This window comes from Salmo salar, chromosome 07 (genome assembly GCF_965601325.2).
Source record: "Salmo salar chromosome 07, fSalSal1, whole genome shotgun sequence".
NCBI classification, from domain to species: domain Eukaryota; kingdom Metazoa; phylum Chordata; class Actinopteri; order Salmoniformes; family Salmonidae; genus Salmo; species Salmo salar.
This window is the reverse complement of record NC_138297.1, coordinates 56053556-56072500: the sequence shown is the minus strand read 5'-3', so window position 1 is coordinate 56072500 and position 18945 is coordinate 56053556.

Sequence of the window (18945 nt, the reverse complement as noted above, 5' to 3'; positions counted from 1 at the left end):
TCAACCTAAAGCAGTCCAGCAATTAGCCTTGTTCACATTTATACTCTTGATTAAATTATCTTTCTCACTATCAATTATTAGCTCATGGATAAATGTATTGATTGGAACGATAATATATTGGATCATGAACGTTTTTCTGTTCGCCATTCATATAGCAGCAAACTGATTGATTAATGTTTCAGACTGCCATCTTTCCTTATAGGAGTTTATTGATTGCAGTATGAATGCTTCATTAGATTTGATCGATTGATTACCGCGAGACATATTGTTCTTAAGACGTATTGTCTTGTACTGTCTGACCCAGTGTATTGAAAGACCCAAGAGTTTATAGTGTAAAAACAGAAGCACTGACATGCCTGTCCCCCTCTGTGTGACTAGCCATAGTTATCAATACTAGGAAGATGACCTCCCAGATGTTAGTAGAAACATAGAATAATGCTTTTATGTGTGCTTGTATGTGTTCATATGTGTGTGTGTATGTTGATATGTGTGTGTATGTATTCATATGTGTGTGTGTGTATATTGATATGTGTGTGTGTATGTGTTCATATTTGTGTGTTTGTATGATCAGAACACTGTGTGTAGTATTTTTAAAGTTAAAGGCTTTTCTAGTTCATAGATCAAAAGGGCTTTAGTGATGTTCTTCCTGGATTGAGGATTAAACATACATGCACACTGACTATATTAAAGTACAGGTTTTAAAGACATTTTATCAGACATTGAGCATATCTTGTATAATGGTATTAGAGAAGGTTATGTAGTGCAGTCTTTTGCATGCAACTGCCTTTATAGTGTAATCCCTATTCCCACTGGACACACTGGACTGTCTGCACTCTTCATGATAATATCTGACCAGGGATTGAACCCTGGGTCGTCTGCACCATTCAGGACTGTGTTGGCCCACTGAGGTTGTGGTTGTTTTAACATGGCTTTCTCATAGGCTTTGTGTGAAGCTGTGTTGTGATGACATATTTCTTTTAATATATATATTTTTCAGTTGAACCTTTATTTAACTAGGCAAGTCAGTTAAGAACAAATTCTTATTTAGAATGACGGCCTACCCCGGCTAAACCCGGACGACACTGGGCGAATTGTGCGCTGTCCTATGGGACTCCCAATCACGGCCGGATGTGATACAGCCTGGATTCAAACCAGGGACTGTGGTGACGCCTCTTGCACTGAGATGCAGTGCCTTAGACCGCTGCGCCACTCGGGAGCAACCGTGACCAAGAGGGGGGAGCAACCATGACCCTGAGGGGGGAGCAACCATGACCCTGAGGGGGGAGCAACCATGACCAAGAGGGGGGAGCAACCATGACCCTGAGGGGGGAGCAACCATGACCCTGAGGGGGGAGCAACCATGACCAAGAGGGGGGAGCAACCATGACCAAGAGGGGGGAGCAACCATGACCCTGAGGGGGGAGCAACCATGACCAAGAGGGGGGAGCAACCATGACCCTGAGGGGGGAGCAACCATGACCCTGAGGGGGGAGCAACCATGACCAAGAGGGGGGAGCAACCATGACCAAGAGGGGGGAGCAACCATGACCCTGAGGGGGGAGCAACCATGACCAAGAGGGGGGAGCAACCATGACCAAGAGGGGGGAGCAACCATGACCCTGAGGGGGGAGCAACCATGACCCTGAGGGGGGAGCAACCATGACCCTGAGGGGGGAGCAACCATGACCAAGAGGGGGGAGCAACCATGACCCTGAGGGGGGAGCAACCATGACCAAGAGGGGGGAGCAACCATGACCCTGAGGGGGGAGCAACCATGACCCTGAGGGGGGAGCAACCATGACCAAGAGGGGGGAGCAACCATGACCAAGAGGGGCGAGCAACCATGACCCTGAGGGTGGAGCAACCATGACCAAGAGGGTGGAGCAACCATGACCAAGAGGGGGGAGCAACCATGACCAAGAGGGGGGAGCAACCATGACCAAGAGGGGGGAGCAACCATGACCAAGAGTTGGGAGCAACCATGACCAAGAGGGGGGAGCAACCATGACCAAGAGGGGGGAGCAACCATGACCCTGAGGGGGGAGCAACCATGACCCTGAGGGGGGAGCAACCATGACCAAGAGGGGGGAGCAACCATGACCAAGAGGGGGGAGCAACCATGACCCTGAGGGGGGAGCAACCATGACCCTGAGGGGGGAGCAACCATGACCAAGAGGGGGGAGCAACCATGACCAAGAGGGGGGAGCAACCATGACCAAGAGGGGGGAGCAACCATGACCCTGAGGGGGGAGCAACCATGACCAAGAGGGGGAGCAACCATGACCAAGAGGGGGGAGCAACCATGACCAAGAGGGGGGAGCAACCATGACCAAGAGGGGGGAGCAACCATGACCCTGAGGGGGGAGCAACCATGACCAAGAGGGGGGAGCAACCATGACCAAGGGGGGGGAGCAACCATGACCAAGAGGGGGGAGCAACCATGACCAAGATGGGGGAGCAACCATGACCAAGAGGGGGGAGCAACCATGACCCTGTGGGGGGAGCAACCATGACCCTGAGGGAGGAGCAACCATGACCCTGAGGGGGGAGCAACCATGACCCTGAGGGGGGAGCAACCATGACCCTGAGGGGGGAGCAACCATGACAAAGAGGGGGGAGCAACCATGATCCTGAGGGGGGAGCAACCATGACCAAGAGAGGGGGAGCAACCATGACCCTGAGGGGGGAGCAACCATGACCCTGAGGGTGGAGCAACCATGACCCTGAGGGGGGAGCAACCATGACCAAGAGGGGGGAGCAAGGGCAGACAGGCAGCTATGTGGACACCTCAGCCCTCTGAAGGTACCCGAAGGACACACAGTATGTTCATCTGCTCAGTGCTCAGAACAAAGTGGGGTAGTGTGTCACACTGATGCAGGAGATAGGTGTCAAGTACTTATTACGCAATAGGGGGGCTAATGTGTGTGTGTGTGTGTGTGTGTGTGTGTGTGTGTGTGTGTGTGTGTGTGTTGTGTGTGTGTGTGTGTGTGTGTGTGTGTGTGTGTGTGTGTGTGTGTGTGTGTGTGTGTGAGCAGAGTTCATGGGAGCAGTTCAACATGAACTAGGCCTACTGTTTTTCACCTCTCGTTTCTTTACGGTGGGTGATCCTTAGAGGAAGAGAGGGAGGCTATTCAGAAAATATTCAGTCAGTCATATGAACAGACTCACACGTAGACACATTGTTCTTCTTGTTGATTTTTTCTTATGTTTTTGTTCTACCTTGTTATTTATAGTATTACATTGTTATTGATTACCTCATTGTTGAGATTAGAGCTGCAAGAAAGGCATTTCACTGTACTTGTGCACGTGACATTAAAACTTGAAACATTCAGTGGTGGAAAAAGTACCCAACTGTCATACTGTAGTAAAAGTAAAGAAACCTTAATAGAAAATGACTCAAGTAAAAGTGAAAGTCACCCAGTAAAATACTACTTGAGTAAAAGTCTAAAAGTATTGGGTTTTAAATATATCTAAGTGTCAAAGTTAAATGTAATTGCAAAAATATACTTAAATCAAAAGTAAAAGTATAAATAATATTAAATTCCTTATATTAAGCAAACCTGACGGCACCACTTTCTTGTTTTTTTTATTTATAGCCAGGGACACACTCCAACACTCATGCATAATTTACAAATTAAGCATGTGTGTTTAGCGAGTCTGCCAGATCAGAGGCAGTAAGGATGACCAGGGATGTTCTCTTGATAAGTGCATAGATTGGACTATTTTCCTGTCCTGCTAAGCATTCAAAATGTAACAAGTACTTTTGGGTGTCAGGGAAAATGTATGGAGTAAAAAGTACATTATTCTAATTAGGAATATTGTGAAATAAAAGTAAAGGTTGTCTAAAATATAAATAGTAAAGTAAAGCACAGATACCCCCAAAAACTACTTAAATACTTTAAAGTATTTTTCCTTAAGTACTTTACATCACTGGAAACATTGGAAGCCAATGGCTACCTATGTAGAGGATTGTTTCCCCCTGTGTGTGTGTTTGTCTTGAGTTGTTAGCTGATGGCTAGTTGTCTGGAGATGGATGTGTAGAGAAATGTGTGTCATGACATCAGGCACAGCCAGAGGACAGTGGCCTTGACAGTCAAATATTTACTCTCCACACACACACCGATTGTCACATGTCGCTGAGTCCCTAATTCCCCCATTCCCTCCCAGGGCAATGTGCATGCCTTGCTTCTTCTCTCTAGCCCAATTACAGCACACTCCTCCAGACAGTAGCACGTTCTATTAGCATCGTTATGATTAGCATTGTGTTGATCTGTGTGTTGTTCTCCCTTAGGCCTGAGGAGAGCTGACCCACTTCTAGTGAGTAGTGCTCAGTCTGTTAGCGTGCAAGAGTATTAGCGTGAGGAGGGAGAACGATGGAGGAGACAGCAGACATTTTGTCTTCATCAAGGTCTGTTTCCTCCGGGTGAATGATATTCTCAGTCTCACCGTCTGTCTTCCAAGCCTTATGATCTAGTTTGTCAGAATGTCTGTCTCGTGTGTGTGGGGGAGAGGGTATGTGTGTGTGTATGTGTTTACGTGTGTGTACGTGTGCATGTGTGTGTGTGAATACACGTGTGTGTGTGTGTGTGTGTGTGTGTGTGTGTGTGTGTGTGTGTATTCGGTGCCATCTCCCAACCATAATAAGTTGCTGCTTCAGTGGTCTGTGGAGGTGAGGAAAATAGAACGTTACCTGGAACAAGACAATAGAATGTTACCTGGAACAAGACAATAGAACGTCACCTGGAACAGGACAATAGAATGTTACCTGGAACAGGACAATAGAATGTTACCTGGAACAAGACAATAGAACGTTACCTGGAACAAGACAATAGAATGTTACCTGGAACTGAACAATAGAATGTTACCTGGAACAGGACAATAGAATGTTACCTGGAACAGGACAATAGAATGTTACCTGGAACAAGACACTAGAATGTTACCTGGAACAGGACACTAGAATGTTACCTGGAACAGGACAATAGAATGTTACCTGGAACAAGACAATAGAATGTTACCTGGAACAGGACAGTAGAATGTTACCTGGAACAAGACAATAGAATGTTACCTGGAACAGGACAATAGAATGTTACCTGGAACAGGACAATAGAATGTTACCTGGAACAAGACAATAGAATGTTACCTGGAACAGGACAGTAGGATGTTACCTGGAACAAGACAATAGAATGTTACCTGGAACAGGACAGTAGAATGTTACCTGGAACAAGACAATAGAATGTTACCTGGAACAGGACAATAGAATGTTACCTGGAACAAGACAATATAATGTTACCTGGAACAGGACAGTAGAATGTTACCTGGAACAGGACAGTAGGATGTTACCTGGAACAAGACAATAGAATGTTACCTGGAACAGGACAGTAGAATGTTACCTGGAACAAGACAATAGAATGTTACCTGGAACAGGACAATAGAATGTTACCTGGAACAAGACAATAGAATGTTACCTGGAACAGGACAGTAGAATGTTACCTTGAACAGGACAATAGAATGTTACCTGGAACAAGACAATAGAATGTTACCTGGAACAGGACAATAGAATGTCACTTGGAACAAGACAATAGAATGTTACCTGGAACAGGACAATAGAATGTTACCTGGAACAAGACAATAGAATGTTACCTGGAACAAGACAATAGAATGTTAACTGGAACAGGACAGTAGAATGTTAACTGGAACAGGACAGTAGAATGTTACCTGGCAAAGATAAACAGAAGTTGTTGTAATATGGAATTTGGAAAGCATTAACATTGTGATCAGGTCATTGTGTCTTGTATGCTACGTACCGGGTTTGAGAAGTTAGAGAGATAACTTTGAGGTCAACTCTGAGTTCAACCTGGGATAACAGGTACCGCGAAAGTGGCTCACCTTTTAGCCAGGTACATTTCTATGGCAACAAATCCTTCAGAACTAACCTGCTCCGGGGCAGGCTAACTCAGGGCTAAATCCATTTATCCTGAATGAAATGACTGAGCTGCGAGTTGAGGACCAATGAAATCAGATTCCCTCCCTCTTGGAAAGATTGTGTCATCATCCCCTTAATTTCAGGAAGACGACCCATTAAATCATATATTAATCAAATATGTTTTTGTGTAAAAAAATTGTCATACTGAAATAGTACCTATCACATTACATTTTCTGTGACATTTACATTCATGTCACGTTTTCTGTGACATAATACAATTATTATTATGGGAAAAAGCGGCATTAATGATACATAATAAAAGAAAGACAACACTAATTTCAGAAAGCCTGGGTACATCTAGCAACGTATGTAGTATCCCCTTTTGTGTGTGGGTGTGTGTGTGGGTGTGTTTATGTGTACATTTCTGTTTACATGGTGTTACGGAGAAACTACGTGTCACTTGGTTTAATGTTGTGAGGTTTGGTGTATTGTGTCAGGCATGTGTGTATGTGTGTTTTGTTTGAGTGTGTGTCATTTGGTCTAATGGAGTGTAGTTGTATTGTGTCAAGTCCAAGCGTGTGAGAGTGTGTTACTGGTTTATTGTATCTTTATTGTATCTGACGTGTTGGGCCCATATGGCCAGTGGGCAGACTGTTATCAGGTCACTGTGTGAGGTAATGAAGCGTTCCGCTGTATCCTGCCAGGGCATTGGAGTGTGTGCCAGGCAGTGTATGTCCTGAGAGTGGGCATATGTCTCTGAGATGGGCACTGCCCAGCCTGGCTCAGGTTACTGTCCTGCCCAGGACTTCCTGTGCAGCAGATGTCACACCAGCATGGGAAGAGGAAGAGGCGCACACACACACACACACACACACACACACACACACACACACACACACACACACACACACACACACACACACACACACACACACACACACACACACACACACACACACAGGACCATGACGTAGATGGATTTCATGGTGTGTGTGTACATATGTGTACATGTGTGTGAAAGAGAAATGGCCACACATACAGCCTTCCTCTCTCCAGTTCATGCTCCTCTGGTCACGGTCATAGGATGGCTGGTCCCATTATGTGTAGATACACAGGGGAAACTGGGGGAATCTCTACATAAATCTGGTCCCTCTACATCTTACCCTTGGGTGAGGAATGAAGACATGTCCACTGTTAAAACCCACAGGAACAGGCTACCACATAGGATAGGTCTACACGGCAAAACATGGGCTTTTTGAACATATAGTCCACATTGTGAATGTGTCCACAGATGAAGGGTTTGTCATCGATCACATGAGGTTGATGGCATTGGGGAGGACATGCTCGATTTAACGTCTAGAGTGTGGAATGGTATCAAGTACATCAAACACATGGTTTCCATGTGTTTGGTGACATTCCATCCACTCCATTTCAGACATTATTATGAGCCGTTCAGCAGTACTACCGATTTGTTGCTCTTTTCATCACATTTCATCAACTGCAGCCAATGTGAAGATCGAGTTATGAATTTTATTTTCTAAACATTATATGGTTTGGAATTTGAATTCTATTTGAAAGGAGTTTGTAATCCGTCAGCTGGTTTTGTTTCTAACAAAGAGCAGACTGCACATGTAGGCTACAGCCATCCCACTGGTCCTCTGTTTGCTGAGCTCCTGTCAGGCAGATTGTCAAAACTGACCTCATTTTCTGTTAACATCCACAGTCACAGTAGATGATTGAATTCAGACTGTCTGTGTTTCATCAGTGCTGAATTTGGTCTGAATTCCATATGTGTTCTGTCTTCAGCGATAGTTTCACATTCTATGTTCTGCTCGTGTTCTGCTTTAGTTTTTTCAGTCTTAACTGCAATCCCTGCTTTCACATACGTGCTGACTTTTACTGTTCAGGTAGTGCCTACATGTTCAAACATTGTGTCATATGGGAGTGTTGGCAGAGTGCTATGGTACAGAGAGGAGGAGATGACATGTACATGTACTGTATATGATTACTATTATGTAAAATATGAACCGCCTGCCTCCCACAAGGCAGTCCAACTGTACACACACACACACACACACACACACACACACACACACACACACACACACACACACACACACACACACACACACACACACACACACACACACACCTACAGCCAAGCATATGTCATGAATTTAGAGTGATGCCGTTTCTACTGGTGGAACAGAGGAGCAACTTCAGACGCTGAGAACTTGAGTCTTTAATGACTGATGTATGGGCTGGAGCATTGGGATGGCAAGACGATCTAAGCTAGCTGTGTGTGTGTGTTTCTACATGTGAGTGTGTGTGTGTATGTGCACATGCAAGCTTTTGTGTGTATACGCCTACCATCAGAAACCCATCAAACTAACAGTTCTTCTGTATCCATGTGCCTGTGTCTCCTCTCCACACCACAGGAGGCTGGTGGCACCTTCATTGGGGAGGACGGGCTCGTGGTAATGGTTAGAGCGGAGTTAATGGAAATGGTGTCAAATACATGGTTTCTATGTGTTTCATGCCATTCCATTCGCTCCGTTCGAGCAATTATTATGAGCTGTCCTCAGCAGCTTCCACTGTTCCACACGTACACCTGACAGAGCCTACTATCCCCACTACCTCCACGGTTGATTTAAACACTTTCCCTTTCATTATTCAGTGCCACTGTAATTACTCTGTCTGAGTCGCGGTGAGCTGGTGTGGCTGCGGCCACAGCTGTTAATGTGAATAACAGGACTGTGGACTGACACTTAGCGTCAAGGCCCAAGTCATACTGCTCTGTTTCTGTAGTGCGTCTATCTATAGGGTCCCTCTCTCTCCCGTCCCACTCCTATAATGTTCCCCCCTTACATTACAGCCCTAGTGTTTGCCTGACATGCTGACCAGACCGTTCGCGCTCGCATGTTGATTTTAGTCCACCGACACTAGACGCGATGAGGACACGCAGGTTGAAATATCAAAACAAACTCTGAACCAACTATATTAATTTGGGGACAGGTTGAAAAGTTAACATTTATGGCAATTTAGCTAGCTAGCTTGCTGTTGCTAGCTAATTTATCCTGGGATATAAACATTGGGTTGTTATTTTACCTGAAATGCACAAGGTCCTCCACTCTGACAATTAATTAGGGCTAGGCCCCTTTTATCTCAATTTCCACCTGAATGACATGCCCAAAGTAAACTGCCTGTTGCTCAGGCCCTGAAGCCAAGATATGCATATAATTGGTACCATTGGAAAGAAAACACTTTGAAGTTTGTAGAAATGTTAAAATAATGTAGGAGAATATAACACAATAGATACGATAGGAGAAAATCCAAAGAAAAACCAACCTGAGTTTTTTGTTGTTGTTGAGAGACCATCCTCTTACAATGGAAAGTATAGGGGCATACTGAATTCTAGCTCCCAGGATGCAATTCTTATGGCTTCCACAGGGTGTCAGCAGTCTATGTTCAAGGTTTCAGGCTTGTAACTTCCAAAAAATTGGGGGGGCTGCCTCTCAGCCTCCTCCTGCCGTTCCAGCCTTTCCTCCCAGTAACGCCGTCCGCCTTCGCTGCCTCTATCTCCTCCGGCGGGCGGCGATACTCTCCCGGCCTTGTCCATGGTCCTGCCCCATCCAGGATCTCCTCCCAGGTCCACGGCTCGATGTTCCTCCTCCCACGCTGCTTGGTCTTCTTTTGGTGGGTGGTTCTGTCACAGGCGTCGTTTTGAACTGACCAAGGCGCAGCGTGTATAGGGATCATCTTCATTTGCTTAGAGAGAACACTTAAACAAAAATAACCAAACGACAAAACAGTCCCATAAGGTACACAGACTAATACGGAAAACAACCACCCACAAAACCCAAAGGAAAACAGGCTGTCTAAGTATGGCTTCCAATCAGAGACAACGAAAGACACCTGCCTCTGATTGGAAACCATACTCGGCCAAACCTGGAAAACGAAACATAGAAAATGAAAACTAGAACACATTCCCCTAGAAACCAACAAACCCCAAAACACACAAAACAACCCCCCTGCCACGCCCTGACCATTCTACTATGGCAAATGACCCTTTTACCTGGTCAGGACGTGACACCTGTAGTTTAGCATCTGCTTCATCTGACAACTTTTTTATAGACCGAGTCACTGGTGCTTCCTACTTTAATTTTTTCTTGTAAGCAGGAATCAGGAGGATAAAGTTATGGTCAGCTTTGCCAAATGGAGGGCAAGGGAGAGCTTTGTACGCGTCTCTGTGTGTGGAGTATAGGTGGTCTAGAATTGTTTTCCTTCTGGTTGCATATTTAACATGCTGATAGAAATTAGGTAAAACTGATTTAGGTTTCCCTGCATTAAAGTCCCCGGCCACTAAGAGCACTGCCTCTGGATGAGCGTTTTCCTGTTTGCTTATGGCGAAATACAGCTCACTGAGTGCGGTTTTAGTGCCAGCCTCAGTCTGTGGTGGTATATAGACAGCTACAAAAAATACAGATGAAAACTCTCTAGGTAGATAGTGTAGTCTACAGCTTATCATGACATACTCTACCTCAGGTGAGAAAATCCCTTAGATATCGTGCACCAGCTATTGTTTACAAATATGCATAGGTCCCCGCCCCGTGTCTTACCAGAGGCTGCTGTTCTGTCCTGCCGATAGAGTGTATAACCCACCAGCTGTATGTACTTAACATCGTTGTTCCATTTATTTTCCAGCGATTGAATGTTAGCTAGCAGAACGGAAGGCAAGGGCAGATTAGCCACTCGTCGCCTGATCCTCACAAGGCATCTTGATCACTTTCCGTGAAACGTTTCCTTCTCCAGCGAATCACAGAGATCTGGGCCTGGTCAGATGTCTGTAGTATATCCCTCCCGTCCGACTCATTGAAGAAGAACTCCTCATCCAGTATGAGGTGAGTAATCCCAGTTCTGATGTCCAGAAGCTCTTTTTGGTCATAGAGACGGTAGCAGCAACATTATGTACAAAATAAGTTACGAACAACGCGAAAGAAAAATAAAAATAGCATTGTTGGTTAAGAGCCCATAAGACGGCAGCCCTACCCTCTGGCGACATCTTGAATTTGAGGGTATATGCTCCTAAAAGCCAATGAGGAGATGGGAGAGAAAGGACTTGCAGCGCGTCAAGCATCACAAATATAACCAAGTTCTATTTTAGCTCCAGGCTACGCAGACGCTTGTTGAAGCGCGTGAGCAGTGTTGGTACAATGATTGAATAACATGTATGTTATTGTAAATATATTGTAAATGTAAATATATTTTGCAACGCTCGCACATGCAACAAGTGCGATGTGGTCAGCATGTTAGCCAGGGGACCGCATTACGTAAGCACATCAGAGAGAGAGAGAAAATGTGATAACAAATCAAATTTTGGTAAACTCCCTTATCTATTAGGTGAAATACCATCACAGCTGAAAGATTTGTGACCTGTTGCCACAAGAAAAGGGCGACCTGCTAAGAAGAACAAACACCATTGTAAATACAACCCATATTTATGTTTGGTCACTGTTCATTTCTGATTGATTATTTAACTTTTGTTTATTATCTATAGTATTTCACTTGCTATGGCAATGTGAACATATGTTTCCCCTACCAATGAAGCCCTTTGAATTTAACTGAAAGAGAGAGAGAGAGAGAGAAATCCTCAACTCGTCTACTGTCATTGAAAACCTTATTCTAAAGTCCAATGTTATGAGGAATGCTCAAATGTATGTGGTTTTGTTGATTTGGTAAACTGTGAAAATATTAAAGCATAATATTGTTGGTAGTATTTTAGCTTTATCATTAATCCTCCTGACTGATATTACCTTGTGATCATGGCAGCCATTTTGTTGGTCTGAGTTCTTTCTCATCTGGTCTGTGTGGGCATCAAGGGAAGAGCCCCAGATGTCAGTGTTATGCTTCATTCTGATAATTGGTTTAATTACTGTCTGCTACACACATACGAACACACGCACGCACATGCACACCTAAATGTACACCTGCGTGTTTACCAGTGCATGCACACATGCACGCTCTCTCTTTCACGCACACACACACACACACACACACACACACACACACACACACACACACACACACACACACACACACACACACACACACACACACACACACACACACACACACACACACACACACACACACAGCTTCAGGAATCAGACAGCCGTACATTGACCTTATTACATGAGATTGCTGTCAAAGCTGCTCCCTCAAATACACCACAGCAACATATAGGTATTTTACCATCTTTATCTACAATGAGCCACAGTGTACTAGAAACATGTCTTCAACACAGGGGTGGAATATGTGAATACTGCAAGTGGCAATACTCCTAGTCTTCAGAGATGTTTGGCTGTATCTTGGACTTTTCTCTATAATATCCTGTGTCAGTCAGGTTAATGTTACATTGCCAGGATGTCTCAAAATGCCAGGATGTCTCAATATTCCGTCAGCATGAGGACTTGCACATGAAAAGAGGCTGACATGCAATAATCCTCCTCCTCTGAAAGACACCTACGCAGTAGACACAGAGGGAGAGGAGGGATTGAGGGATGGAGGCAAATCAAATCAAAGTTTATTTGTCACGTGCGCTGAATACAACAGGTGTAGACCTTACAGTGAAAGGCTTACTTACAGGCTCTAACCAATTGTGCGAAGAAGAAAAAAAAAGGTATATATGTGTGTGTGTGTGTGTGTGTGTGTGTGTGTGTGTGTGTGTGTGTGTGTGTGTGTGTGTGTGTGTGTGTGTGTGTGTGTGTGTGTGTGTGTGTGTGTGTGTGTGTGTGTGTGTGTGTGTGTGTGTGTGTGTGTGTGTGTGTAGGTAAGTAAAGAAATAAAACAAGGGGGCAGGGGGAGGACACACCATGCAAATAGTTGTGTAGTTAAAGTGACAATGTATGTGAATGTATAGTTAAAGGGACTATGCATATAAGATAAACAGAGAGAAGCAGCAGCATAAAAGAGGGGTTGGGGGGGGCACACAATGCAAATAGTCCAGGTAGCCATTTGATTACCTGTTCAGGAGTCTTATGGCTTGGGGGTAAAAACTGTTGAGAAGCCTTTTTGTCCTAGAATTGGCACTCCGGTACCGCTTGCCATGCACAATTTTCAGGGCCTTCCTCTGAGACCGCCTGGTATAGAGGTCCTGGATGGCAGGCAGCTTTGCCCCAGTGATGTACTGGGCCGTACGCACTACACTCTGAAGTGCCTTGCGGTCGGAGGCCGAGCAATTGCCGTACCAGGCAGGGATGCAACCGGTCAGGATGCTCTCGATGTTGCAGCTGTAGAACCTTTTGAGGATCTCAGGACCCATTGAGGATCTCAGGAGGGGGAGAGGAGGATGGAAGGAGGGAGGGAGGGATGGATGGATGGAGGCAGCAGGTGGGATAGTGGATGGAAGGAGGGAGGGATGGAGGCAGCAGGGGGAGGGTGGATGGAAGGAGGGAGGCAGCAGGGGGAGGGTGGAAGGAAGGAGGGATGGAGGCAGCAGGGGGAGGGTGGATGGAAGGAGGGAGGCAGCAGGGGGAGGGTGGAAGGAAGGAGGGATGGAGGCAGCAGGGGGAGAGGAGGATGGAAGGAGGGAGGGAGGCATCAGGGGGAGAGGAGGATGGAAGGAAGGAGGGATGGTGGCAGCAGGGGGAGTGGAGGATGGAAGGAGGGAGGGATGGAAGCAGCAGGGGGAGAGGAGAATGGAAGGAGAGAGGAATGGAGGCAGCAGGGGGAGAGGAGAATGGAAGGAGGGAGGGATGGAGGCAGCAGGGGGAGGGTGGATGGAAGGAGGGAAGGAGGAAGCAGGGGAGAGGAGGATGGAAGGAGGGAGGGATGGAGGCAGCAGGGGGAGGGTGGATGTTCAGAGGGATGGAGGCAGCAGGGGGAGGGTGGATGGAAGGAGGGATGGAGGAAGCAGGGGAGAGGAGGATGGAAGGAAGGAGGGATGGAGGCAGCAGGGGGAGGGTGGATGGTTCATTGTGTAATTGGTTATGCTAAATCCCCCCAGTCATGTGTCTAAAAGGGGAGGCCAGACAGTGGGTAGTGTAGGGGAGAAGAAGAAACCATTTTATGGAGAACACTCTCCTCTCTTCTCTCTCTCTCTGTCTCTGTCTCTGGTCTCTGTCTCTCGCTCTCTCTGTCACTCACTCTCTCTCTCACTCTCTCTCTCACTCTCACTCTCTCTCTCACAGTCTCTCTCTCTCTCTCTCTCGCTCTCTCTGTCACTCACTCTCTCTCTCACCCTCTCTCTCTCTCTCTCTCTCTCTCTCTCACTCTCACTCTCACTCTCTCTCACCCTCTCTCTCCCTCTCTCTTCTCTCTCTCTCTCTCTCTCTCTCTCTCTCGCGCTCTCTCTCTCGCTCTCTCTCTCTCGCTCTCTCTGTTTCTCTCTGTTTCTCTCTGTTTCTCTCTCTCTCCCTCTCCAAACTTAGTGGCTTTCCATAAGTGCTTCTTTACTTATGTAGTGGTGTGTGTGCGTGCGTGTGTGTGTGTGTGTGTGTGTGTGTGTGTGTGTGTGTGTGTGTGTGTGTGTGTGTGTGTGTGTGTGTGTGTGTGTGTGTGTGTGTGTGTGTGTGTGTGTGTGTGTGTGTGTGTGTGTGTGTGTGTGTGGTCAGACATAATCCTGTTTCAGCTCTGATGTCAAACGGTCACTCTGATGTCAATGCGTTAATCTCCAACTCCATGTGTGTGTGTTGTGTTGTGTTTTGTTGTGTTATGTTGTGTGTGTGTGTGTCTGAGAATGTGTATTTCTGTGAGAATGTGCCTGCATGAGTGAATGTGCATTAACCCATATGTATGAATTTAGCAGTATGTGTGTGTATGTATGTGTATGTATTATATGTCCTGTGTCTTTGTGTTTGTCGTAGTCCTTTGTCTAAATCTGTTAATCCTGTATCTGTTTATCTGTCCCCACTGCCTGTCTGATCCCCTGACTCCACACACATCTAATCTCATATCCTTCTGCTCAGCACACTTTAAAATGTGTGTGTGTGTACATTTCAGATTTCACCTATTTAATATACACCACATAGTTTCTAGCTTCAATTTAGCTACAGTATCAATCAAATGTATTTATGAAGCCCTGTTTACATCAGCCGATGTCACAAAGTACTGTACAGAAACCCAGCCTAAAACGCCAAACAGCAAGCAATGCAGATGTAGAAGCACGGTGGATAGGAAAAACTCCCTAGAAAGGCCAGAATCTAGGAAGAAACCTAGAGAGGAACCAGGCTCTGAGGGGTGGCCAGTCCTCTTCTGGCTGTGCCAGGTGGAGATTATAAGAGTACATGGTCATTTAAGGCCAGATTGTTTTTCAAGATGTTCAAACGTTCATAGATGACTAGCAGGGTCAAATAATAATCAGTGGTTGTAAAGGGTGCAACAGGTCAGCACCTCAGGAGTAAATGTTAGTTGGCTTTTCATAGCCGAGCGTTCAGAGGTCGAGACAGCATGTGCGGTAGAGAGAGTCGAAAACAGCAGGTCCGGGACGAGGTAGAACGTCCGGTGAACAGGCCAGGGTTCCATAGCCGCAGGCAGAACAGTTGAAACTAGAGCAGCAGCACGACCAGGTGGACTGGGGACAGCCAGGAGTCATCAGGCCAGGTAGTCCAGAGGCTACCTGGTCTGATCCTAGGGCTCAGGTCTTCCGGGCGGGGTGGGAGAAAGGGAGAGAGAGAGAATTAGAGGGAGCATACTTAAATTCACACAGGACACCAGATAAGACAGTAGAATTACACTAGATATAACAGACTGACCCTGGAGCCCGTCATCACCCTTCTGACCCCGTTATCACCCTTGTAGACCCTGTCATCACCCTTCTAGACCCCGTCATCACCCTTCTAGACCCCGTCATCACCCTTCTGGAGCCCGTTATCACCCTTCTAGACCCCGTCATCACCCTTCTGGAGCCCGTTATCACCCTTCTGGAGCCCGTTATCACCCTTCTGGACCCCGTCATCACCCTTCTGGAGCCCGTTATCACCCTTCTGGAGCCCGTTATCACCCTTCTGGAGCCCGTTATCACCCTTCTGGAGCCCGTCATCACCCTTCTGGACCCCGTCATCACCCTTCTGGAGCCCGTTATCACCCTTCTGGACCCCGTCATCACCCTTCTGGACCCCGTCATCACCCTTCTGGAGCCCGTTATCACCCTTCTGGAGCCCGTTATCACCCTTCTGGAGCCCGTCATCACCCTTCTAGACCCCGTCATCACCCTTCTGGAGCCCGTCATCACCCTTCTAGACTCCGTCATCACCCTTCTGGAGCCCGTTATCACCCTTCTGGAGCCCGTCATCACCCTTCTAGACCCCGTCATCACCCGTCATCACCCTTCTGGACCCCGTCATCACCCTTCTAGACCCCGTCATCACCCTTCTGGAGCCCGTCATCACCCGTCATCACCCTTCTGGACCCCGTCATCACCCTTCTAGACCCCGTCATCACCCTTCTGGAGCCCGTTATCACCCTTCTAGACCCCGTCATCACCCTTCTGGACCCCGTCATCACCCTTCTGGAGCCCGTTATCACCCGTTATCACCCTTCTAGACCCCGTCATCACCCTTCTAGACCCCGTCATCACCCTTCTGGACCCCGTCATCACCCTTCTGGAGCCCGTTATCACCCTTCTAGACCCCGTCATCACCCTTCTAGACCCCGTCATCACCCTTCTGGAGCCCGTTATCACCCTTCTAGACCCAGTCATCACCCTTCTAGACCCCGTCATCACCCTTCTGGAGCCCGTTATCACCCTTCTAGACCCCGTCATCACCCTTCTGGAGCCCGTCATCACCCTTCTGGAGCCCGTTATCACCCTTCTAGACCCCGTCATCACCCTTCTGGACCCCGTCATCACCCTTCTGGACCCCGTCATCACCCTTCTGGAGCCCGTTATCACCCTTCTGGACCCCGTCATCACCCTTCTGGAGCCCGTTATCACCCTTCTGGAGCCCGTCATCACCCTTCTAGACCCCGTCATCACCCGTCATCACCCTTCTGGACCCCGTCATCACCCTTCTAGACCCCGTCATCACCCTTCTGGAGCCCGTCATCACCCGTCATCACCCTTCTGGACCCCGTCATCACCCTTCTAGACCCCGTCATCACCCTTCTGGAGCCCGTTATCACCCTTCTAGACCCCGTCATCACCCTTCTGGACCCCGTCATCACCCTTCTGGACCCCGTCATCACCCTTCTGGAGCACGTTATCACCCGTTATCACCCTTCTAGACCCCGTCATCACCCTTCTAGACCCCGTCATCACCCTTCTGGACCCCGTCATCACCCTTCTGGAGCCCGTTATCACCCTTCTAGACCCCGTCATCACCCTTCTAGACCCCGTCATCACCCTTCTGGAGCCCGTTATCACCCTTCTAGACCCAGTCATCATCCTTCTAGACCCCGTCATCACCCTTCTGGAGCCCGTTATCACCCTTCTAGACCCCGTCATCACCCTTCTGGAGCCCGTCATCACCCTTCTGGAGCCCGTTATCACCCTTCTAGACCCCGTCATCACCCTTCTGGACCCCGTCATCACCCTTCTGGACCCCGTCATCACCCTTCTGGAGCCCGTTATCACCCTTCTGGACCCCGTCATCACCCTTCTAGACCCCGTCATCACCCTTCTGGACCCCGTCATCACCCTTCTGGACCCCGTCATCACCCTTCTGGAGCCCGTCATCACCCTTCTGGACCCCGTCATCACCCTTCTGGACCCCGTCATCAGCCTTCTGGACCCCGTCATCACCCTTCTGGACCCCGTCATCACCCTTCTGGACCCCGTCATCAGCCTTCTCTTATGCTTCAACACCCTCTAAAGGATTAAATGGGTCCCTCCACAATACCAGTCAATAGACCAAAATACCTTATTCTATTGAAGCCCCTTCAAGTTCTCCTGAAACAACAAGACAGAGATAGAACTCGGAGGACAGGTCCCCTTCTCTCAATCTTTCTTTCTGTCTTTCTGACTTTCTCTAGTTGTCTATTTCTCTCTTTCTCTCTTTCTCTATTTATTTCTGTTTGCCTCTCTCTCTCATCTTTCTCTCTCTCTCTCTCTCTCTCCCTCTTTCTTTCTCTCTCTTTCATCAACCGATCATCCCTCCCAATCTCTTTGCAACTGAATTAATTTTAAAAACCCATCTTAGTTAAGTGAAGAGAAGCCTCACTAATGCAGGCTCTTCTGAATAAATCCCAGAGACAAAATCGATGGGCTTTGTTGAAGACGGCGCGCTAGCGAACGCAAATGCTAATTTGCCCTGCTATTCGTGCGCTGCCATGGTTACTGGAGAGCGTCTGAAGGTCGCTCGTCTGCACTTCAAGGTAGAGAGCTAATACATGCATACATGCAACGGACTGGAGGATGTGGGCCCACCTCAACAACAACAAAAAAGAGGGGGGTGGGAAGGATAGAAAAGGAGGGTCCAGACGCATGTGGTACGCTCCCTCACACATTGGCAGTGGCAGCTGGTGAGGCTGTTCAGAGGGCTACAACTAACACCCAATCCCCTCTTTACCCTGAGCCCCGCACGCACACCTCTGCTCATCCCTGTCTGGACACAAGGAGATTGGAATGTCCCTCAACTCACCACGCCGCATGGGGTTTCATCTTCCTTTAATCCTACTAGCTACCTGCTGCCGAAATGCCTGAGCCTCCAAAACCAAATTATAGAGGGGAAAAGCATTGTGATGCATAAACATGCGATAAGGAAAAGGGTTATATTGAAAATGGGATACTGTAGTGTGAGTGTGAGTGTGAGTGTGAGTGTGTGTGTGTGTGTGTGTGTGTGTGTGTGTGTGTGAGTGAGTGAGTGAGTGCGTGCGTGCGTGCGTGCGTGCGCGTGTGAGTGCGTGTGTGTGTGTGTGTGTGTGTGTGAGTGTGTCTGTTAGACATGGGGGGCGCTCTGTGTGACCCTCTCCATCTCCATTACCATGAATACTGAACAACACATTCATAAGACGACCCTTCCATGCATTTCCATGTACACTTTATGAAGATGTATAGCCACGCAGCCTTCTGTGTGTGTGTGTGT